Source organism: Saimiri boliviensis, chromosome 9, assembly GCF_048565385.1.
Source record: "Saimiri boliviensis isolate mSaiBol1 chromosome 9, mSaiBol1.pri, whole genome shotgun sequence".
NCBI classification, from domain to species: domain Eukaryota; kingdom Metazoa; phylum Chordata; class Mammalia; order Primates; family Cebidae; genus Saimiri; species Saimiri boliviensis.
Window position 1 is genome coordinate 107,131,185 of NC_133457.1, and position 9,373 is coordinate 107,140,557.

The 9,373-nt window shown below is 46.7% G+C and overlaps 1 pseudogene; it reads left to right on the plus strand.

Annotated features, from left to right (window-relative positions):
- The first annotated feature begins 1,398 nt into the window (after positions 1-1,398).
- Positions 1,399-1,847, plus strand: LOC120367862 (peptidyl-prolyl cis-trans isomerase A pseudogene; annotated as a pseudogene).
- The last annotated feature ends 7,526 nt before the right edge of the window (positions 1,848-9,373 follow it).

Below are 9,373 nucleotides of genomic sequence, written 5' to 3' on the forward strand. Positions count from 1 at the left end.
TAAGTAAGCTTTCAGATGCCTCGGTGAGGCTTTGCCATTTTTTCTTGCAGGTACTGTACCTTTTGGTTGGAAATTTTCAGAGTCTTTTGTCCCCCAGCATTCTTTTTTTTTTGTAACCAGACACCTTATTGAACCATCTTATTCTTTCTAAATTTTTAGTTGATTTATTTACTCAACAGTTCCTTACCGAGCATCTACCATGTACCAGGCACTGACACGAGAAATGGGGAGTCAGCTTTGTTCTGGGCATCACAGACCTGAAATTCTAGCAGGTCAGACAAAGAACAGAAAAATAGTAAATATTTACAAGTAGGATTGTTATTTATAATCAGGCAGTATTAAATGCTCTATACAACACTAAAGCAACATAGGGAAAAGCAAAATGAAAGGAAGTGGGTATTTTCTTAGACATGGCTATTGGGAAAGCCTCCTTGGAGGGGTGACATTTGAGCAAAGACCTGAATGAAACAGAAGAGTAAGCCAAGAAACCATCTGGGCAAAGAGCATTCCAGGTAGAGAAAACAGCCTGTGCAAAGGTCCCGTGGCAGAAATGAGTTTGGTAGGTTTGAGGCATGGTAAGGCCGGGGTGGCTGGAACAGAGTGAGGGAGGGCAGAGTAGGAGGACAGGTCAAAGAGGTGGGCAGAGGGCACGCCATGCAAGGCCTTGAGGCCCTGGTAAGGAGTGTGTAGCATAGTCTAAGTGTGATGAGAAACACAAAGCAGGGACTCCAGTAGGGAGGCCCCAGAGGTCATCCAGGTGACCGAAGATGGTGGCCAGGACTGAGGCAGGAACTGAGGAACAGTCAGAAGCAGTCAAATCTTTGACACATTTTTTAAAGCAGCCCTGGCAGGACTGCTAACAGGTTTAATGTCGGGAGTGAGGGAAGATGAGCATGAAGGAAATGTACCAAATCCACAGCTGGGCATATATTTCATGCCTCTCACATTTATCCTCAAGGATCCAGACTCAGCCAACACTCTGTAACACTCATATAGCTAATGCATAAGGTCATAGCTAATTTAACAGACTGCTCTTTGACATTAAAAAGAAAAAAAAAGTGGAGTGGCGTGATGACTCAATCCTATAATCTCAGCACTTTGGGAGGCCAAGGCGGGAGGAACACTTGAGCCCTGGAGTTCAAAAGCAGCCTGGACAACAGCAAAACCCCATCTCTACAAAAAATATAAAAATTATCATGCAAGCGGTGGGATGCACCTGCAGTCCCAGCTACTCAGGAGGCTGAAATGGGAGGATCCTTTGAGCCCTGCAAGTCAAGGATGCAGTGAGCCATGATTGCACCGCTGCACTCCAACCCTGATGACAGAGCAAGACCCTCTCTCCAAAAAAAAAAAAATACTTTGCAGACGCCACCACTGCCAGGAGCCCTGTTACTAGCCATGGTCAACCCCACCATATTCTTTGACATATCCATCAATGGCGAGCCCTTGAGCCACATCGCCTTTGAGCTGTTTGCAGACAAGGTTCCAAAGACAGTAGAAAACTTTCATGCTCTGAGCACTGGAGAGAAAGGATTTGGTTATAAGGGTTCTTGCTTTCACAGAACTATTCCAGGGTTGATGTATCAGGGTGGTGGCTTCACACGCCATAATGGCACTGGTGGCAAGTCCATCTATGGGGAAAAATTAGTGACAAATGTGGACCCAACACAAGCAGTTCCCAGTTTTTCATCTTCACTGCCAAGATGGAGTGGTTGGATGGCAAGCATGTGGTCTTTGGCAAGGTGAAAGAAGGCATGACTATTGTGGAGGCCACTGAGCACTGTGGGTCCAGGAATGGCAAGACCAGCAGGAAGATCGCCATTGCCGACTGTGGACAACTCCAGTAAGTTCGACTTGTCTTTTATCTATCTTAACCACCAGACCATTCCTTCTGTAGCTCGGGAATGGTCTGGTGGTTAAGATAAAACACAAGTCAAACTTACTAGGAGAGCACCCACCACCCCATCTGCTCACAGTCTCCTAGAATCTTTGTGCTCTCCCTGTAGTTCCCTTTGGGGTCCATGTTTTCCTTGTTCTCTTCCATGCCTAGCTGGACTGCAGAGTTAAATTTATGATTATGAAATAAAAATGAAATAACAAAAATAAAAGGCTCTGCTTGCTGGATCCTGTGTTTGGCCATAAAGCAGATCCACATACTCCTGGGGATAATCAAGATAGCAGCTGAATTATGTTGAATATGCTGTGATGTAATAGAGAGAACTTAGAGCTAGAAAGCAGGGACTCTGGGCAAACTCGAGCACATGATCCAGCCTCTCTGGCCTCAGACTCCTCACATACAATGAAAGGACTGAAGGGGATCCTCTGGGGCAGGTGTCCCCAAACTTTTTACACAGGGGGCCAGTTCACTGTCCCTCAGACATACTGTGCTCCTCTCACTGACCACCAATGAAAGAGGTGCCCCTTCCTGAAGTGCGGCGGGGGGCCGGATAAACGGCCTCAGGGAGCCACATGGGGCCCGCGGGCCGTAGTTTGGGGACACCTGCTCTGGAGGTTTCTCCTAGTCCAGGCATTCTAGACTCTCTATAAACTGTATCATCACAGGGACCTGAGTCAAGGACAGCAATGAAGGCTAGACAAGCAACAGAGAGGAGCCCCAGTTCCCACTATGTGCCCAAGGACACAGCGGGATTCCCTGAAGCCCACCACGTGAAGCAGAGCTGAGAAGATTACATGAGAAAAGACCTGGAAAGTTCTAGCATCACACCTGGCAGATGAGAAGAGCTCACTCTGCAAAAGCTGCCAACATGTCTAGTTAACAGAGAGTTAACAAGTATATATAGATCACCAATTTTCAACTCTATTATACTTGTCAACTGAAACTCTGCTCAACACATTATATTTTATTGATGACTCAAGTACCCTTCAGGCTTGGGAAGGAGCCTGAAGGTCATGATTATAATCTCTAATTAGCTTTGTTCTGGAGCTGTGTGGGAGGGCTGGTTAACCAGAAGTTGCAGGTACATGAGTTCTGGATAAAAAATTGCCACCACAGTGGATGAAGAACAGATTTTGTTCATTTACTGAAGTGCTTGTTAATTGTGAATAATTACTGGAGGGTGTGCTTTGGCCATCACCTACACGTATAAATAACCGTTTGTTCTATGACTCCAGGCTATTAATGCACTCCCAGGGCCATTCTGATATAAAGCCAGAAGTGTGGGACTTCCATCCTCTATGTGAATTTTTGTTTGGCCTAACATCAGAGGATGCCAGGGGGGGAAAAAAAAGCAAAACTCCACTGGGATCCAGGTTAACCTGAATTAGTGAAGGTCTGAGCAACAAGCATCCATAATGAAAACTGCCTGAGGACAAGGTAGTTTTGGAAGCCCCACCCCTCACAAAGGATTACAAAAGAAATAAACTCTGGGATGCCTTAGATACAAAGCAGGGCCTCTCACTGGCTTCAAAGACTTTGGCCTCTTCATTAAGGAGCAAAGCAAGAGGGTGGTCCTGGTGTTTACCAACTGTCCTGGAACTGGCCTCCCTCCTGTTAGATGCTGGGCTTAAGAGGGTTTTAACAGCGAGTAAGTGGTGAAGAGGAATGGGCCCAGCCAGGGAGGGGCAGCTCAGACCCAACCATCTCACCAGGCAGCAGGTTCTGCACATTCCTCAAAAATAAAGTCAGCCCAGTTCATCCCGTGATCCACCATCATCCCTGACTCCTGCGGCCACTCTCAGCTTTTCTCCATCACCTCAGGGCTCTGCCTGGAAGTTCCCCATCCGTGCACATCACCTCTCTCGGCCAGCGTCCTTCCTTAGCTTTAGCTATGTCATGTGATGTTGTTTGAATTGCGTCCCCCTAGAAGATAGGTTGAGGTCCTAACCCCAGATCCCTGTGAATGCCACCTTATTTGGAAATAAGGCTCTTTGCATATGTAATTAATTAAGGTGAGGTCATACTGGATTAAGGTATGCCCTAAATTCACTATGATGACTGGTGCTCTTATTAGAAGAGATGAACACACACACACACACACACACACACACACACTCACACACAGAAGGAGAACGTTCTGTGATGATGGAGAGGGATTGAAGTGACACCATCTATGAGCCAAGGAAGGCTAAGGATTGAGGGCTACCCTCAGAAGTCAGGAAGAAGCAAGGAAGCAGCCTCCCCTAGAGCCTTCAGAGATGGATTGTGGCCTTGCAGACACAGTGATTTCAGACGTCTAGACTCCAGAACTATAGGGAAGAATGTTTTAAGCCACCCAGGTTGTCAGCAGCCCTAAGAAATTAATATAGCATGCAATACAGCCGTGTTCGAACTTTTCTGTTCAGCCACCCTTTCTTCAAATAAAAGTTTACAAGGAAGTTTAACAAGATATTGGAAGAACTCAGATTAATGTAGGATGTGGAGATGGAGGGTGAGCAGGAACTCAGGGCTCCACCCTCCCCTTCTCTAACCCAGAAGCTGGGGGTAGGGAGGGCAGGACCGTGCCTGACATCCCTCAGGTTCCATAAAGCACAATTGGGCATGAGAATTAGCAGACAGGCCTACAGCACAGGCTTCTCCTGGATTTGAAATTCAGCTCTTCCCCCTCCCAGCTGTGTGATATTTGACAGTTAACTTATCGGGACCCCAGTTTCTTCATCGGTAAAGTGAAGACAAAACCACCTACCTGAGGCAATCAGTGTGTAGCCAAATGGAGCTCCTGTTTACAGAGCACTCACCCTGGCCCTGTAATGGAGGCGGAACCATGTCCCCTCCCAAAATTCCTATATTGAAGTCCTACCCTCCAGTATCTCAAAATGTGATTAGACTTGGCACTGAGGGTCTTTAAAGATGTGATTCAGTTAAAATAAGGTCATTAGGGTGAGCTCTAATCCAGTATGATGGGTGTCTTACGGGAAGAGGAGATTTGGACACAGGCAAACACGGAGGAAAGACCACGTGAGGACAGAGCAAGAGGCAGCTCTCTACAAGCCAAGAGAAGCCTCGGAAAAAACCAGATCTGCCTACACCTTGATCTCAGACTTCCAGCCACCAGAACTGTGAGGTAATACGTTTCTGTTGTTTAAGCACCTAGGCTGTGGTGCTTTGTTATGGCAGCCCAAGAAAACTAATAGAGCCTGGTACACAGGTCATGCAGGCAATGTTAATTTCCTCTCCATTCCTATGTACCAGACTCACCCACAAGCTTTTTTTTTTTTTTTTTCCCATGATGGAGTCTTGCTCTGTCACCCAGGCTCAGCTCATTGCAACCTCCACCTCCCAGGCTCAAACGATTCTCCTGCTTCAGCCTCCCAAGTAGGTGGAATTACAGGCCATGCACTGCCATGCCCAGCTAATTTTTTTGTATTTTTAGTATAGATGGGGTTTCACCATGTTGGCCAGTCTGGTTTTGATCTCCTGGCCTCAAGCGATCCACCTGCCTTGACCTCCCAAAGTGGTGGATTATAGGCATGAGCCACTGTGCCCAGCCACTGGGAAGCATTTTAATATCACATTTGATTAATTCTAGATGCACCTTCTCTCCCCATGTTGATATCTCTGAAATAGGGGTGTGTCTGGTAGTCTCTGGGAGCCAGGCCAGGTGGGCGCCATGATCACAGTTGGCATTCAAGCCTGGTGGGGACTTCCAGTGGATAAGGGCAACTCCCACACTTCAACCAGCAAACCACTGACTCACAGATTACTGAAGAAACACAAATCTGGGCGCCCTCTGCAAACCCTCTATCAACACCCCCTAGTAAATTCTAAAAATTCCAGCAGCAAAATTTGCAGAAATGGCAGCTTGGGGGGGAAAAAAGATTCAGCCAGCTAGGAATTGAGAACATTTCTAAGAATAACTGCACTGTGACCACCCTTGGTGGCACTAAGGACAAGGTGACATGGAAAAGTGCAGGCATTGACCACTGAGTCAAAAAGTGATCAGGGAAATGGAACTCTGAATGCAAAAAAGGTTTAGGAATCCTTCGATCAATTTATTTTGCTTATATTTCCCTTTTAATGTATGCAACCGCCTGATATATGATAGAATCTATGTCTAAATGAATTTTAAAGAGCTCTTTCAATAAGCATAAAATAAAAATTCTAAGTGATAAAAAGCATGAACTCTAGTTCAGATAGCAGCATTTTTTTTTCCTTCTTAGTGATGCAAAAAATAAAAGTGGATCTTACAGTTAGTGGTCAGAGGCTTTGGTCTAATGAAATATGGTATTATTTTAATTGCCACAATGACTTTAGGCAGGAGGTATGGTCATCCCCATTTTACAGGTGAGAAACTGAGACTGAGAGAGCCTACATGACTTGCTCAGCATCACACCAATAACCACTCAGGCCAGGACTGGGAACCAGCCTTGTACCTAGAGACCCTTACCACCTGGCTGTGCCAACCCTCTCAAGCTCACCTTGGGTGCCCCCAACCTAAACCTGAATTCCAATCCTGAATCCAGCCTCTGGCAGGAAGTTATTGCCAAGGAGTTAAATTAATTGGTTTTTCATGCATATATAATGAACTCTTAGCAATAAATAAGGCTTTTATGGGCGGCAGATTTATCCATTTTTATGGTGCAAAAGTAAAACTTGCAGGGTGTGTATTTCTAACAGGTGCTGCCTCTCACATCTGCATATGTAAATCACAGCGGTGTGAGATGGAAGCGTTGGGGAACTGCCTGGAGGCCTGGTTTACAAGACTGTCAATAGTCCCAGCCTAAGGAAGCCTGCATGACATAGGGTAGAATCATCTGGGAGCACCAGGGTGAGGACTATTTACCAGACACAGTTCAGCTACGGCGAGGTCATAAAGATAATGTTCTGGAGGGTTCGAATGGTCCCAGGACACCAGGCAATGGGCTGTCTAAACAGACATGAACTATGTCACTGAGAGCGCTAAGAGAAGAGAGAGAAGCCATTCCCAGGATGGCAGGCAGAGCAGGAAGCCACAGGGCACTCTGGGAGGAAGCAAAGTCTTAGAGTCTAGGCTTTGCACCAGAATCATCCGAAGGCCTGTCAAAATACAGACATCCAGGCTCCCCCTCCCCATAAAGGCTGGCTCAGGAGGTTTGGGCTGGGGCCTGAGATTCTGCATTTGTCCCAGGAGATGCTAAAACTGCCAATCAATGAATCATACTTTAAGTATCATTGCTCAATGCCTGGATTATATTTTGAGTAAAGGCACAAATATCCCAGGGATGTGCTAGCGCAGTGCATCCAGGTGTGAAGAGCCAGCCTGGGGCAGCCTGGCCATTGGGAGCATGGACTCCAGAGGTACCTGGAGAACTCAAGGCAAGTTGCTTGTCCTCCCTGAACCTCAGTTTCCTGCTCTGCAAAATAGGGTCATAATAGAACCCCAAGGATAAGATAGTTTTGATGGCTGAGTTATTCTAGGCAGGGTTTTCTCCGTTCAGTAATTGTGAAGCCAAGTGATGGGTCGAGGGGCATTAACTGTACTATTATCTTCATCTTCTGTGTACATTTTTATGTAATAAAAAAAGGTTTTTTTAAGAGGCAATGTGGCCAGGCGCAGTGGCTCACACCTGTCCTCCCAGCACTTTGGGAGGCCAAGGCAGGCAGATCACTTGAGGTCAGGAGTTCGAGACCAGCCTGGCCAACATGGAGAAACTTCACCTCTACTTAAAAAAAAAAAAAAAAAAAAAAAAATTAGCCAGACATGGTGGTGTGTGCCTATAATCCCTGCCACCCAGGAGGCTGAAGCAGGAGAATCACTGGAATCTGGGAGGCGGAGGCTGCAGTGAGCCGAGATTGTGCCACTGCACTCCAGCCTGGGCAATAAAGCAAGACTCCATCTCAAAAAAAAAGAGGCAATGTTTGTACACATACCCAGCTCAGAGAGGCACATTTCTATTCTCTGTCCCCCACTCTGGCATATCCCCTCAACCCCAAAAGTAGCCTGGAAACAGCATCTCTAGAAACAAATGTGTATATGACAGGAAATGGGGGCAGACTAACTAAAGGAAGTGCTGGGTTTACTTGTATTTAATTTTATTTGCTTCAAAAAATAAAGAGGAGTGACGAGGGGAGGTTTGCACAAATGAACACCTTCCACTGCCTCTTTCTGCTTCTATTGGGATCTCTTGCTCTCTGCGAGTCTTCCCTCCTCATTCTCTCCCTCCTTCTCTTTCTCTCCTTTTCTTTCCCTCTGTTCCCTCCTTCTCCCCCTCCTTCTCTCTTTTTCTCTCTCATTTTCGACATATGTATCTGTGAATCTGTGGAAGGAAGCGAAAGCAATTTCAGAACAGCGATTTCGGATTTTACCCCCAGCATTAGCACCCTACTCCCAACATTTCCGTGCTTGCGTACTATTTTTGTGGGGTAGTCTTGCGGAGTGGTGGAAAGAACCCAGAATTAAGTCAGACACCCCTGGATCTGAATCCTGGCTCAGTTTCTCACCAGCCATGTGGCTGGGTAAATAACCCCTGGGAGCCTCAGTCCTCTCATTTGGAGGAAGCAGGTATGTGTTTGAGTTCCCCTGAGAGCAGAGCCTGAGTGTATGAATCCATTTTCCATTGCTTATATCAGAATACCTGAAATTGGGTGATTTATGAAGAAACAGAACTTATTTCTTATAGTTGTGGAGGCTCAGGAGTCTCAGACTGAGGGCGTGCATCTGTTCGGAGCCTTCTTGCTGGTGGTGCTGAGTCCCGAGGTGGTGCAAGGCATCACATCGTGAGAGGTACTTGTTTGTTACAGCAGTGAGCAAAACCCAGTCTAACCTTCCCTGCCCGTGAAGAACTCTCTGCCAGTAAGACAACTGAGGCATGCACCCAAGTGTCTTAGTAGAGAGATGACTTACAGGAACTTCAGACCCCGGAGGATGATTTCTCACGGTGATACCAGGCTGTTCTGCCATGTGGCACAACTGCAGGAGGAGCCATTCACATTTTCTGTGTGAACAGCACTCCCCGTATTTGTACAACCTGCCACCCTGGGCAGGATTCCCGGAGGAGTGGGCCTTGTTGCTGAGGCTCCAAGGATGAGTAGGAACCCCACCCATGGAGATGGGGGAAAGACACTGCAGCTGGATGAAACAGAAGGGACAGAGACACAGCATATGGAAAACCAGAGGCATGCACGCGTGCAGCAGTAATAGCCACCCGCGTCTACTGAGCAGGAACGAGAGGCCAGACATTGCGCTAAGCTCTTTACATACATTAGCTCACTCAGTCTCACAACAGCTTGTGCAAATTCACTCTGGCTCCAGAGGCTGTGCTTTAAATCCCCCAACAGATCCTGCCCACTATCAGTAACACTGGTACAGCACTTTACAGTTTACAAAACTCTTTGGGACTCATAATCTGTTTTCATCATGGCAACAGCAACTGTTCCTGTTTTACAGGTGAGGAAGCAGTACTAAAGGTCTTATGACTTGTCAAGGTCACACAGAGA